Source organism: Neovison vison, chromosome 1 (assembly GCF_020171115.1).
Source record: "Neovison vison isolate M4711 chromosome 1, ASM_NN_V1, whole genome shotgun sequence".
NCBI lineage: Eukaryota > Metazoa > Chordata > Mammalia > Carnivora > Mustelidae > Neogale > Neogale vison.
The window spans coordinates 245,580,721-245,595,714 of record NC_058091.1 but is presented as its reverse complement, the minus strand read 5'-3'; the positions used below and the strand labels follow the sequence as shown (position 1 = coordinate 245,595,714).

Here is a 14,994-nt window from a genome sequence, read left to right as displayed (position 1 = left end):
AGTGCTTTTTCTCTACTTTGCATCTACCTTATCTTGATTTCTTTTTGTCCCAAACACAGCTTCCTTGGTGTCCATCCTTATGGCAGTTTGACCTCAGCTTTGCTGTTGCTCTAGATACCCTAAAAAACGACATTTCTGCTCTAAATACATTAATATTTCAATTAATACCTCAATAAATGGCAAAACTGAGGCTTTCAGTAATAGAATCTAAAATAAACTTGGGTTAGTAATAGTAGTGGAAATTGTACTGAAAAAGAAAGTCTTTTGGAATGGAGGGGAAAATAAGGGTGTAATTTCTATAAACATTACAGCATGTCGTCTTTCACTAAGAACAAACCAAAGAAGATAGTTTCTTTATAGCAGTAGGGACTTACGGTTAAATGGATAATAATGAAAAAGGTTGTTAAACCCTGGGATTAAGGGATTGCCAGGTACTCCAGCAACATTCTTCCCTGGAGAGAGTAAACCATTTACCTTGGTTTTGTTTGGGAGGGGGGTATGGGGAATAGGGATGTGGAGAGTTCTGTTGGATACCGAAGGGAAAAAACGAGGTTATACTTGCTGAGCATTTCTAGACTTATGATTCACAACTCTATTCAGAAAGTTAAAATAAATCAAGATTGGAAAGAAATTGTAATTGAAAAGTCTGAATGGATAGCAGGGGCTCTTGGGTGGCTCAGTCAGGTAAGGGCCTGCCTTGGGCTCAGGTCCTGATCTCAGAATCCTGGGACTGAGGCCTGTGTAAGAGCTCCCTGGTCAGCGGGGAGTCTGTTTCTTCCTCTCCTTCTGACTCTCTTTGCTAACACCTACCCCATTCATGTACCCTCTCTTCCTCAAATAAATAAAATCTTTAAAAAAAAAAAAAAAAGAAGAAGAAGAAGAAGAAAAGAATGGACACCAAAACCAATATATTCTTGAGAATTTTTATGTTGTTAGAACAGTGCAAGTAAAGATTCAAAAATAAAAATTTACTATCAAAGCAATTTAGTATTTAAAAAATATTCTAGGGACGCCTGGGTGGCTCAGTAGGTTAAAGCCTCAGCCTTTGGCTCAGGTCATGATCTCAGGGTTCTGGGATGGAGCCCTGCATTGGGTTCTCTGCTCAGCAGGGAGCCTGTTTCCCTTCCTCACTCTCTGCCTACTTGTGATCTCTGTCAAATAAATAAGTAAAATCTTTTAAAAAAAATTCTAAGTGTTCCAAATGAATATTCAGATTTTTCTATTTGTATAATATTCTAATAAACTTAGAAAAGAATATAAGCTATTTTGAGGTATTGAAATCGTATGTGCTTTTTTTGGTCTCCCTGATACCTAGCACCATACGAAGCACAGAAAGTGGGGCGTCTGGGTGGCTCAGTTAGTTAGGCAACCACCTTTGGCTCGGGTCATGATCCTGGAGTCCTCGGATCGAGTCCCACATCAGGCTCTCTGCTCAGCAGAGAGTCTACTTCTGCTTCTCCCTATGACCCTCCCCCTTCTTGTGCTCTCTCTCTCAAATATATATATATATATATATATATATATATTTTTTTTTTTTTTTTTTTAAAATAAGCGTAAAAAGTATTTGATTCTTTCAAGGTGCTTGGGTGGCTCATTCAGTTGGATATTCAAGCTCAGGTTCGTGAAACCTGCCCTACTTATGCTTGGGATTCTCTGCCCCTCCCTCCCCTCCCCATACCCACTTGCGCACTCATGCTCTCACTCTCACTAAAATAAATAAATAAATCGTTTTAAAAGTAGGATTGATTCCTTCTTTAATAAATACTAAAAAAAGAAATAAAGCTTTGCTTGACCTTCCAAAAAAAATAATAAATAAATACTAAAAAAATCTACACTTTGGTATTCAGAGAGTAAAACCAAAGAACCTATATGACCCTCCAGTACACTTGAACCAACTAATAAATGTATATCACGAACAATCAGGTTTCAGATAGACCTCTACAACTATAGTGCTGCTATGTATGACGTTATTTGTATCCTAAGAGGCTAAGGAGTATATAAAATACTAATTTCCTTACATTTCCTACATTCAATTTCTTAAAAAAAGAAGCACCTTCCTTAAACTATGATTTAATTAAAGCGCTAAAATAATCATGCAAGAAACACTTGTACATTTATCATAGAAATAGATACGATTCCCACAATAAAATTCCTCCTATGATCCAATAAAAAAGTGTTTTCTTAAACAATGAAAGTCATCTGACTGAGTATTTCCTTTTAACAAGACTGCCAAGAAGAAAAACAAAAATTAAATGAGTGCTGGGGCACCTGGGTGGCTCAGTCAGTTAAGCGTCTGCCTTCAGCTCAGATCATGAATCCAAGGTCCTGGGTTCAAGCCCTGCATATGGCTCCCTGCTCGGGGGAAGCCTGCTTCTTCCTCCCCCATGCCTCCTGCTTGTTTCTTCTCTCACTGTCTCTCTCTCTCTCTCTCTCTCTGTGTCAAATAAATAAATAAAATCTTTTTAAAAAATTAAATGACTATTTATAAGAACTAATTTCCAGGTGGGTAGTTCTCATTCTCTAAATTTTTTTCTGATCTACCTTATTTTCACATCTAATTTATAAGATTCACATTTTTCTCCCGTAGCTTTAAATATCAGTATCTCTGCCTAAGATAAAGTTTTCCCCAAGGTATTAATTCCAGTAATCAATTTGAGCTTCCCTAAAATTAACATAAAATTTAAATAAGCCAGTTTGAAGTATATCTTTGTTGTACAGACAAACCTATTTCATAGCATTTCCCTCAGGACATTTGTAATACTGAAAAAGAATTTGGTTAAAATTAGCTAATTGCTACATCAAAACAAAATCTGTGGGACTGCCAAAAAAAATAATTTTTAAAAGAGTATTAACAAGTAGAAAGGAGAGTTCACCACTTAAAAATTTTTAATTACCTACAGTAAACTGTTTCAAGTACCCATCAAGTACTTATGTTAAGTTGATACATTAAGAACATTCTATGGTGTAGCATAATGGTAGCAATTTCATTGCTACAAAAGGAGCAAATGAGTAAATATACTGAGATTCTGGGGGATCCAGGCATGTTATTATGAGAGAGGAGAGGGACAAATATACAAAGAAATAGGGAGAAAAAGAACCTTTGGGGATTAGGACCTAGAAATAGTACTATGAACACATGCTTATATTTTTAAAAAATCTTTACCTATCAATCTGTCTACTGATCAAGACAGACAGACACAGACACACTCTCCATTTCTGTACAATGAAAGAATCTAGGAGCAGCAACATACTAGAAGAAGGAAGCAGCCATAGCACCCAAATTCTGATTCCTAATATCATTTCCTACTAAAGTGGAATAGGACTTCTTGGAGAAATAGTTCAATCCAAGGCTGCAGCAAAGGAAGTACAAAGAGATCTTAAAACATCTTAACAGCAAGAAAATGCGCAACAACAGACGACAGCATCAAAAGGGCATGCCAACCAGCCTGAAGGTGCTCTCACCAGTCAGATTTGGAAACATGAGCATCAAAATAAAGACAAGAATGGAATATAACCAAATGAGTAAAAAAAGCCCCTGAGGGGCCCCTGGCTACCTCAGTCAGTAGAGTGTGTTACTCTTAATCTTGGGGTCATGAGTTCAAGCACCATGTTGGGTGTGGAGCCTTGTTAAAAAACAAAAAACAACAACAACAAAAAAACAAAACAGGGACACCTGGGTGGTTCAGTAGGCTAAGCAGCCTCTGGCTTAGCATAAGATACTAGCATCCTGGGCGCCTGGGTGGCTCAGTGGGTTCAAGCCTCTGCTTTCGGCTCGGGTCATGGTCTCAGGGTCCTGGGATCGAGCCCCGCATCGGGCTCTCTGCTCAGCAGGGAGCCGGCTTCCTCCTCTCTCTCTCTGCCTGCCTCTCTGCCTACTTGTGATCTGTCTGTCAAATAAATAAATAAAATCTTAAAAAAAAAAAAAAGATACTAGCATCCTGGGATTGAGCCCCGCATGGGGCTCCCTGCTCAGCGGGGAGTCTGCTTCTCCCTCACCTTGCTCTTGTGCTCTGGTGTGCACATGCATGCTCGCTCTCTCATGCACGCTCTCTTTCTTCCTCTCAAATAAATAAATACAGAGCGCCTGGGTGGCTCAGTGGGTTAAGCCGCTGCCTTCGGCTCAGGTCATGATCTCAGGGTCCTGGGATCGAGTCCCGCATCGGGCTCTCTGCTCAGCAGGGAGTCTGCTTCCCTCTCTCTCTCTCTGCCTGCCTCTCTGCCTACTTGTGATTCTCTCTGTCAAATAAATAAATAAAATCTTAAAAAAAATTAAAATAAATAAATAAATAAATAAATACAATCTTAAAAAACAGACAAAAATGCTCCAAAAAACACAAATTCCTGAGTTCAGAGTCATAACAGCAAAAAATAAAAGAGAAAAAAAGCAGGGAGTAAATGTCCTTTAGAGAAGAATGTCAACTAATAAATGCAGAAGCAATAAAAGAATTAGAAAAATCACCTTTTTTGTGACCATTAAAGTAATAATTGAGACAAGAATCATCAACAGAAAAAAATCATCAATAAATGCTAAAACCACTGGGCAAAAAGTTGGGGGGAATGGAATCTTCAGTATCAGGCCACAGACTATTAGAAAAAAACCTTTAAAATAGAGAAGTGCAGTAAACAATACCCTTAATCAAGCAACCAGACTTAACATTACCAATAATGGGATAAAATGACATGATGTCTTCTGAGGAGCTGCACTAAAGATATATCACCACCTAGGTATTCTTTCTGCTAAAAATTTTAAATGAATCTAATCAGGAATAAGTGGACAACCTTAAGTCTGCAAAAATTGGCCTGGACTCTTCAAAAATGCTAGTATCATGAAAACAAACCAAAAAAGAGGCTGAAGATTACTTCTATATTCTTCTACATTCAAGGAGAGACAACAACTAAAGGCAATGCATGATGCATATACTGGATCTGGGGAGAAAAATCTGGTTGTGAAGGGTATTATAGGGAAACCTGGGGACATCTGAATATGAACGGTATTTCAGACAATCATATCAAACGTTTAGTTTTTGAACTATGATAATTCTATTTCGTTATACAGGAGAATATTCTGGGTTCTCAGGATGTACAAAACATACATGGATGATATGTCATCATCAGATCTGCAACTCTCAAATGGTTCAGCACCCATCTGAATACAGATCTAGTATGTGTAGATAGTAAGTGAATGACAGAAAGAGAGGAAGAGTATATGTATATGTGCTTGTATGCAGAGAGGGTAGGGGGAGTAGGAAGGAGGGAGAAGACAAACAGACAAGAGAACAGTGGAGCAGCTGCAACAATTACAGCAAAAATACTGACAAATGGTATATCCACGTGAAGGGAATACGGAAATGAAATTTTTCTAAATAAAAGATAGAAGGAGGGCACCTGGGTGGCTCAGTAGGTTAGGCCGCTGCCTTCGGCTCAGGTCATGATCTCAGGGTCCTGGGATCGAGTCCCACATCGGGCTCTCTGCTCAGCAGGGAGCCTGCTTCCTCCTCTCTCTCTGCCTGCCTCTCTGCCTACTTGTAATCTCTCTCTGTCAAATAAATAAATAAAAATCTTTAAAAAAAAAAAAAAAGATAGAAGGAAAAGAGTTATAAAGGTTATATAGTAGAGCACTACAGGTACTTTCTAGCATTTTTCAGCCTTGGGATTTATTATCAAACTGTCTCTTCTCAGGGCCTAAAGTATTTCTATAATGTCTAACATGTGTCCCTTCCTAACTCCATGTTTAAAGTGATCATCCAATTCTCAACTCTTCCTCTACGTCACTGTGTATTACACTTCAAAATGTGTAATACCATTCTTGGCTAGCAGGGGACACCAGTACATGCCAAGCTTCAGCTTCCCTAAAGTAAATAGGCTTGCCAAATTTAACTAATGAAAGATTTAATATTTAATATTTATTAAGTCTATTTGTTAACTTAACAAATATGCAATAAGCACCTATCATATACTTAGTACTGGAGAGAGAACAAGAAGAATTTGTCATAGCAGATATTAATATATAAAACCATCATTAGGGGCACCTGGGTGGCTCAGTGGGTTAAGCCGCTGCCTTTGGCTCAGGTCATGATCTCGGGGTCCTGGGATCGAGTCCCCCATCGGGCTCTCTGCTCAGCGGGGAGCCTGCTTCCCTCTCTCTCTCTGCCTGCCTCTCCATCTACTTGTGATTTCTCTCTGTCAAATAAATAAATAAAATCTTTAAAAAAAAAAAACCATCATTATCCAAATAGCATGGTATTACAAGAAATCAACAAAATGATCTTCAAATTAGAAGCCAGAAATAAATCAAAGATACATGGGATTTTTAACAGGTAACAAGTCAAATTCAATGAGAAAGAATGTTTTATAAAGTTCCAGAGGTGGGCACCCGGGTGGCTCAGTTAGTTTTAAGTATCTGCCTTCAGCTTAGGTCATGATCCCAGGGTCCTGGGATCCAGTTCTGCAGGGGGTTCCCTGCTTAGTGGGGAGTCTGCTTCTCCCTCTAAACCTCCTGTGCTCATGATCTATCTCCCTCTCTCTCTCTCAAATAAAATATTTTTTAAAAAATGTTCTAAGGGTGGGGTGCCTGGGTGGCTCAGTGGGTTAAAGCTTCTGCCTTCGGCTCAGCTCACGTCCCGCATCGGGCTCACTGCTCAGCGGGGAGCCTGTTTCCCCCTTCTCTGCCTGCCTGTCTACTTATGATCTCTGTCAAATAAATAAATAAAATCTGAAGAAAAAAAAAAGTTCTAAGGGTGCCTGGCTGGCTCGGTCGGTGGAGTAGGCAACTCTTGATCTCAGGGTTGTGAGCTGGAGCCCCACACTGGGTATAGAAATTACTTTAAAAAAATAAAAATAAAAATAATTTGGGACGCCTGGGTGGCTCAGTTGGTTAAGCCGCTGCCTTCGGCTCAGGTCATGATCCCAGCCTCCTGGGATCGAGTACCACATCGGGCTCCTTGCTCGGCAGGGAGCCTGCTTCTCCCTCTGTCTCTGCCTGCCATTCTGTCTGCCTGTGCTCACTCTCCCTCTCTCTCTCTGACAAATAGATAAAATCTTTAAAAAAAAATAAAAAATAAAAATAATAATTTGAAAATAAATAAAATAAAATGTTCTACTTAATAACAACAGTTAAGAACCAAGTATTTTTCTAAAATGACAGAGTCACTGGGGCGCCTGAGTGGCTCAGTTGGTTAAGCATCTGCCTTCAGCTCAGGTGTGATTCTGGAGTCCCAGAATCCAGGCCCGCACTGGGCTCCATGTCCAGCAGGGACTTTGCTTTTCCCTCTGCCCCTCATGCTGCTTGAGTGTTCTCTCTCTCTCTCTCAAATAAATAAAATCTCTAAAATGACATAGTCATTAAAATGGTTAAGTGGTGTTTCCAAACTCAGAAAAAGTCCAAAAGCCCTTCAACCTAGCAGCCTTACTTGCAGGGCTATACCCTATAAGCTTATGGCTTACATTTCCATAAGTTACAAAGATGTTTATTGACAAACTGTTGTTAGTGGTAAAATAATTGAAAATAATTAAATGACCAAGCATAGAAAAAAAGAGTTAATAGTTTATTAAAACCATAGTTTAGGGGCACCTGGGTGGCTCAGTGTGTTGAGCCCCTGCCTTCGGGCTCAGGTCAAGATCTCAGAGTTCTGAGACCGAGCCCCACACTGGGCTCTCTGCTCAGCTGGGAGCCTGCTTCCCACAACACCCCACCCCCCGTGGCCCGCTACTGCCTCTCTACCTACTTGTGATCTCTCTCTCTGTCAAATAAATAAATAAAATCTCTAAAAAAAATAAAACAAAACAAAAACAAAAAAAACCCACCATAGTTTACTGGGGCACCTGGGTAGTTCAGTGGGTTAAACTTCTGCCTTCGGCTCAGGTCATGATCTCAGGGTCCTGGGATCGAGCCCCACATCGGGCTACCTGCTTGATGGGGAACCTGCTTCCCCCTCCCTCTCTGCCTGCCTCTCTGTCTACTTGTGATCTCTCTGTCAAATAAATAAATAAAGTCTTAAAAAAAAAAAAACACCATAGTTTATTAAAACAAATGAGGCAGATCTTTGCCAAAGATCTTGGAGGAATTTCCATCACTGCTGTAACATGAGAGTAAGAAGATGGAACACAACATTTGTAATATGACTGATCACTATTTCTTTAGGGTAAATTCAGAAGTAGAATTGTCGAGGTGCTGAGGATATAGATAAGAATTAGATACAACTAACTCAACTGACATCAGAATGTAACAACTAATACTCAACTCTCATAAGCTAAACACCAGAAAATGGAAATGTGAATATGAAGTTTTCATACATGAGAAATAGGATGTCTCCCTATTTAGCTGTATCTTCTTCCTTGGCCCTCAGTAAATGTTTTGGCTATTCCTCTAAGTGTGAATTAGGAGTATTCTTCCACCTATGCATTTTTCAAAAGAGATAAACCTCAATGGTTTTGTTTTTCCAACTATAAAAGCAATACTCATCACTCAAAAACTCTAATATGGCTAATAGAAAGTAGAAATTCAAAGTCACCAACAATTTCACTCCCTCGAAATAAACAATGCTGTGAGGAGTCACATATGGTCATAAACATGCAAAAATTATTACACATATAATTCTTATTTTATTTAATAAACAATGAACATAATTCTACATCAATATATATGAATTTTCCTTCTTTTATTGACTGTATGGTATTCATTTAACCAGAAAATACCTGGTAGACATTAGGTTATGTCCAGAATTTAGTATTACAAACGTAACAGTGAACTTTTGTATATAACTATTTTAGCTTCACATTAAATCCTAGATGTGGAATTCTGGTGTCAAAGGGTATATGCTATATCTTTTCAATGTGTATCACTAGACTGCTTTCCAAAAAGACTGTATCAATAGACAGCCCACCAACAAAATACAAGACTGCCCTTTAATCATGCCACTTTCAATCCTAGGCACTAGGAGTCTTCTTAAGTTATGCCAACAATCTAGGAGGGGGAAAACCTAATTTCATGTGTTTATTTCATCTACCCAACAAATATATGAGCCTATCTACTATTGCTAGGCACAATGCTAGGATCTAGGGATAAAATGGAGAATCACACGTAGATAGTCCCTCACAGTCAATTGCATTCTACTGAATTTCCTGATAGTTAGGTTGCACCTATTTTGTGTGTTAGCCACTTATATTTCTCCTTTTGTGAACTGCGTCTTCATACCTTTTGTCTGTTTCTCTGTTAAAGAGATAGTCTTTTGATTATGTGATAACTATGCTCTCGCAATCTGTCACATATTTTAACTGAGGAGTATCAGGTTAGGATTCAATCAAAGTGAGCATCCCAACTCTGACTACCTGTTTTCAAGTCTTCTGCCTGCCTCTTCTCCTGGAAGACCATTTCCAAACTCTACAGGCAAGCCCTGCCTAAACTATCCTCAAACCCTTCACAGTAAATAAACAGTACTGCAGTTGGGGAAATTTGTTAATACTCTCTCCAAGTTGGTAGAACTCCTTCTTCTGTCTGCTTCCTTCCTTCACCTTGATCTGCAATTGCTCAGCCTCTCTGGAGTTTTCCATTCTTTATTTCTGTGGGCTAACTGTAATTAATCTAAATGAATAATTTTAAATTCCAATAATATAGATACTATGCTATCTGTATCTTAAATTCTCAGTTATTTAGTTTAAAAAAAGTAAGTTCTACTAGGGGCGACATGGGATTGGGGGAGTGGGGTACTGAAGGAAGGAAACAGCTGGCTTTCATTAGCAGCCCCTGCCACCCACTACAGTTTTTACAAAAGTCTCATCCACCCACTACTAGCAGCTCCAGCCAATTCTAGAGCAACCAGGCAAATTAGAAAGAGGTCACTTCTCTGCCATTTATATTTCTCTGAAGATCCTTAGGACCTCTTGGGGAAAAAAGGTACGCAATGAGAGAGGGATTAAGAATAGCGATCTCGGGGTGCCTGGGTGGCTCAGTGGATTAAAGCCTCTGCCTTTGGCTCAGGTCATGATCCCAGGGTCCTGGGAGCCCCACATCGGGCTCACTCTCATTCTCTGCCTGCCTCTCTGCTTACTTGTGATCTCTGTCTGTCAAATAAATAAATAAAATCTTTAAAAAAATTATATAAAAAAAATAAAAACAAAAAGAATAGCGATCTCAGGGTGCCTGGGTGGCTCAGTGGGTTAAAGCCTCTGCCTTCAGCTCAGGTCATGATCCCAGGGTCCTGGGATCAAGCCCCACACTGGGCTCCCTGCTCAGCAGGGAGCCTGCTTCCTCCTCTCTCTCTCTCTGCCTACCTCTCTGTCTACTTGTGATCTCTGTCAAATACATAACTAAAATCTTAAAAAAAAAAAAACAATAGCGATCTCAGAAGAGTATCAAGAATAATTCAGAATATACAGTATGTGTGTGGTAACCACCTACTGGATGAATATTTGGAGGCAAAGAGAGGTCCTCCCTTATTTCTCTGTAATCATCATCAAGGGGCTAAGGTATCAGTTCTCAAGATGACCCTTTATTTCCTAACACGTAGTACCTCAAATCATAGGTGATTCAGGTGGTTTAGTTATAAGCAAGGACTATTTGATCATCTAGATGTAGAGTAATATCCTGGCTAATAATATTCTCAAATATAAAATGTCTACTAACCAGAAACCAACACAGGCAATTGCTTCTTAATTTACTCCTTAAATACATTAATAAACTGATATAAATTCCTAACTTCAACTGAATTATAAAGAGTTGAGGCATGATAATTTAGTAAATGGGACAAGAATGATACCTGATTTTTAGTTCTGGTTATATATGTACTAGATGTATGTTTCAGGTTAAGTAATGTCCCTAAATCTCAGTTTTGTCTTTTATAAAATATCCACACTACTCTGATGATAATGATTAAATGAAAGAAGTATTTGAATGTATCTGAGTATTTACCAGTACACAAGAATAAAGGATTAAAACAAAGAATGGGGGCACGTGGGTGGCTCAGTGGGTTAAAGCCTCTAGGCCTTCAGCTCAGGTCATGATCCCAGGGTCCTGGGATCAAGCCCCACATCGGGCTTTCTGCTCAGCAACAAGCCTGCTTCCTCCTCTCTCTGCCTGTCTCTCTCCCTACTTGTGATCTCTGTCTATCAAATAAATAAATGAAATTTTTTTTAAACTCTATAAAAAAATTCTATAAAACAAAGAATGAAGGGTGGCTGCAAATGAGCACAAAGATCATTCTGGGGTGATGAAAATGTTCTAAAAATAAACTGTGATGATAGCTGCATACTCAAACTGATTAAAAATCGCTCAACTGTACACTTAAAAACAAGTGAATTTTATGATATTTTATCTCTATAAAGCTGTTTTAAAGAAAGAATAAAAGAATATTAACAGCCTGAAAAGGATTCTTGATTACTACCATTCGTCAACTATTCCTCTATCTTCAAGACCTACTGATGGGCTGAAGACCAGTGCATTTCCTTAAATAATTCAGGCCCCTCACCTCCTGCTTAAACTGCCTGTCTCCCTATTAGAAACAAATGAGGTCTCATATCATTAAAATAATCTGGTGTTGGGGCACCTGGATGGCTCAGTCAAATAAGCGTCTACCTTCAGCTCAGATCATGATCCCAGGGTCCTGGGATCAAGACCCCTCATCCAGCTCCTTGCTCAGCAGGGAGCGTGCTGCTCTCTCTCCCTGCCACTCCGGAGCCCTGCTTGTGCTCTCCCTCTCTCTCTCTGTCAAATAAATAAATAAAATCTAAAAAAAAAAAAAAAAAATCTGGTGTTACTCAAGAGATAAAGGATATAAATAAAGACAAACATTATAGTCTCTCAAGATTTGATATATCGAACTTGAACACACTATAGTAAACCAACAAGTCTTAACAGATACATATACAACACTCTACTATGACAGAACACACATTCTTCTCAAGTACGATATTATCTTTTTTTTTTTAAAGATTTTATTTATTTATTTGACAGAGAGAAATCACAAGTAGATGGAGAGGCAGGCAGAGAGAGAGAGAGAGGGAAGCAGGCTCCCTGCCGAGCAGAGAGCCCGATGCGGGACTCGATCCCAGGATCCTGAGATCATGACCTGAGCCGAAGGCAGCGGCTTAACCCACTGAGCCACCCAGGCGCCCCTCAAGTACGATATTATCTTAAGGAATAAATACTCAGAAATATATTTAACAAAAAACAAGAAACCATACTCTGAAAACTAGAAAATCGAAAAAATAAAAGACCTAAATAATTAGAAAAACATCTCATATTCATGGAACACATTTATTTATTGTTAGGATGGACATATTTCCTAAACTCATCTATAGATTCAACACAATCTCTATCATCCCAGCCAACTTCTTCACAGAAACTGACAATCTGATCCTAAAACTCAATGGGAATTCAAAGGCCAAAACTAAACAACTCTTTCAAGAGCAAGCTGGAAGACAAACACTTCTCAATTTCAAAACGTACTACAAACATACAAGTCAATAAACAGAACTGAGAGTCCAGAAACATACATTTATAATGAGTGCCAAGATAATAAAAAACTGGACACAGGACTTAAATCAAAACCACTATAGTTTACCATGTAACCCCCCATTAGGATGGCTATTTTCAAAAATTAAAATTAAAAAAATAACAACTGTTGGTAAGAACTCAACTGTTGAGAAACTGGAACCCTGTGCATTGCTGGTGGGAATGTAAAATGGTGCAGTTGCAGTGGAAAAACAGTTTGGTGGTTACTCAAAACGTATACCATAGAATTTCGTGTAATCCAGCAATCATACTCCTAAGTCTATACTCAAAAGAACTGAAAGCAGGGACTCAGGTATTTGTATACCCATATTCACAGCGGCACTATCCGCAACAGTCAATAGGTAGAAGTAACCCAAGTACCCACTGAAAGATGAATGGATAAACAAAATGCAGAACATTATTCAGCCTTAAAAAAAGAATGCCGCTGCCTTCGGCTCAGGTCACGATCTCAGGGTCCTGGAATCGAGTCTCGCATCGGGCTCTCTGCTCAGCAGGGAGCCTGCTTCCCTCTCTCTCTCTCTGCCTGCCTCTCCATCTACTTGTGATTTCTCTCTGTCAAATAAATAAATAAAATCTTTAAAAAAAAAAAAAAAGAATGACATTTTGACATGCTGCAACATGGAAAACCTTAAGAATATTACACAAAGTGAAATGAGCCAGTCAGAAAGATAAATACTATAGGATCCCACTTATATGAGGTTAAAAGAAAAGGCAAATTCAGAGGAAGTAGAGTTGTGGTTGCCAGGAGCTGGGTGTAAGAAGAAATGGGTGGCTCAGCGGGTTAAAGCCTCAGCCTTTGGCCTTTGGCTGAGCCTTTGGCTCAGGTCATGATCTCAGGGTCCTGGGATCGAGCCCCACTTCAGGCTCTCTGCTCAGCAGGGAGCCTGCTTCCCCCTCCTCTCTCTGTCTCTTCCTGACTCTCTGCCTACTTGTGGTCTCTGTCAAATAAATAAATAAAATCTTAAAAAAAAAAAAAAAAGAAGAAGAAGAAGAAATGGGGAATTAGGTTTAATGGGAATACAGTTTCTGTTTGGGATGATGAAAATTTTCTGTAAAAAGACAATGGTGATGGTTGCACAACACTGTGAATATATTTAATGCCACTGAGTTGTATACTTAAAATGATTAAAATAATAAATTTTGTGTTATGTATATTTTACCACAACAAAAGTTACAGTAAGCACACAGTAAAATTTTAATGCACATTCCCAATGAACCAGAAATTCATCTTCTATAATCTCTTAAGAAATACATGTGTTGGGGCGCCTGGGTGGCTCAGTGGGTTAAGCTGCTGCCTTCAGCTCAGGTCATGATCCCAGGGTCCTGGGATGGAGCCCCGCATCGGGCTCTCTGCTCAGCCGGGAGCCTGTTTCCTTCTCTCTCTCTCTGCCTCCCTCTCTGCCTGCTTGTGATCTCTCTCTGCCAAATAAATAAATAAAATCTTTAAAAAAAAAAAAAGATTTTATTTATCTGACAGAGAGGGAGAGCACAAGTAGGCAGAGCAGCAGGCAGAGAGAGAGGGAGAAGCAGGCTCTTCGCTAAGCAGAGAGCCCAATGCGGGGCTCAATCCCACCAGAGCCAAAGGCGGCCACTTAACCACTGAGACACCCAGGCACCCCAAATTTAATTTTTTTAAGTAGCCTCCATGCTCACAACCCTGAGATTAAAACCTGAGCTGAGATTAAGAGTCAGATACTTAGGGGCGCCTGGGTGGCTCAGTGGGTTAAAGCCTCTGCCTTCGGCTCAGGTCATGATCTCAGTGTCCTGGGGGCTCGCATCGGGCTCTCTTCTCAGCAGGGAGCCTGCTTCCTCCTCTCTGCCTGCCTCTCTGCCTACTTGTAATCTCTGTCTGTCAAATAAATAAATAAAATCTTAAAAAAAAAAAAAAAAAAAGAGTCAGATACTTAACCAACTAAGCCACCCAGGCATTCTTTAAATTTTCTTATTTTGAAAAATTTAAAAAGTAAAATGTGACCTTTAACTTGCTTCTTACAAGAGGTGTTCAGAACTGACAATGCTTTTTTTTTTTTTAAATTACTGTCTTAGAACAACTATACTGCTGATAAACAGAGCCATTCCACTACCAGATTATCAAATAATTTAAACTCCAAAAGTCTAAATGAGACTTGAGCTAAGATCACAACAAATCTGAAGAGGTTAATTCCTAAAAGGCAGGGAAACAAAGATACTACACCAGAGATCAAAGCCACTAGTAACAAAATATATCAGGTCCCAAAACTATTTTGCAGAGCAGGACCTTTGCCCCCAAATCCGTAGTGAGACTTTCATAGCCTTTGGGTTTAAAAAACTGTCAGGAAAACACATGGAAGCAAAGATAATTCCAAATGACTTGTGCTATCCTCATTGTATCTTTATATATTATCTGAATTTCCCATAATCATTTTTCATAATTCACTCTCAACTAGGCCCTCAAAGCTTCCCAAAATTTTACTATCTTTTGCAGATGGATGCTCTTTTCTATTCCT

The 14,994-nt window shown here is 39.2% G+C and overlaps 1 protein-coding gene across 2 annotated transcripts in view; it reads right to left on the bottom strand.

Annotated features, from left to right (window-relative positions):
• The window catches only part of AFF4 (AF4/FMR2 family member 4), a 96,162-nt gene that overhangs the window by 63,045 nt on the left and 18,123 nt on the right, over positions 1-14,994 (bottom strand). The window contains exon 2 of one of the 2 annotated variants that reach the window (XM_044227738.1): positions 28-119. The exons of the other annotated variant lie outside the window; for it this stretch is intronic. The gene's annotated coding sequence lies outside the window, so the exon portion shown is untranslated. The remainder of the gene's footprint in view (positions 1-27; positions 120-14,994) is intronic. 2 annotated transcript variants of the gene reach the window in all.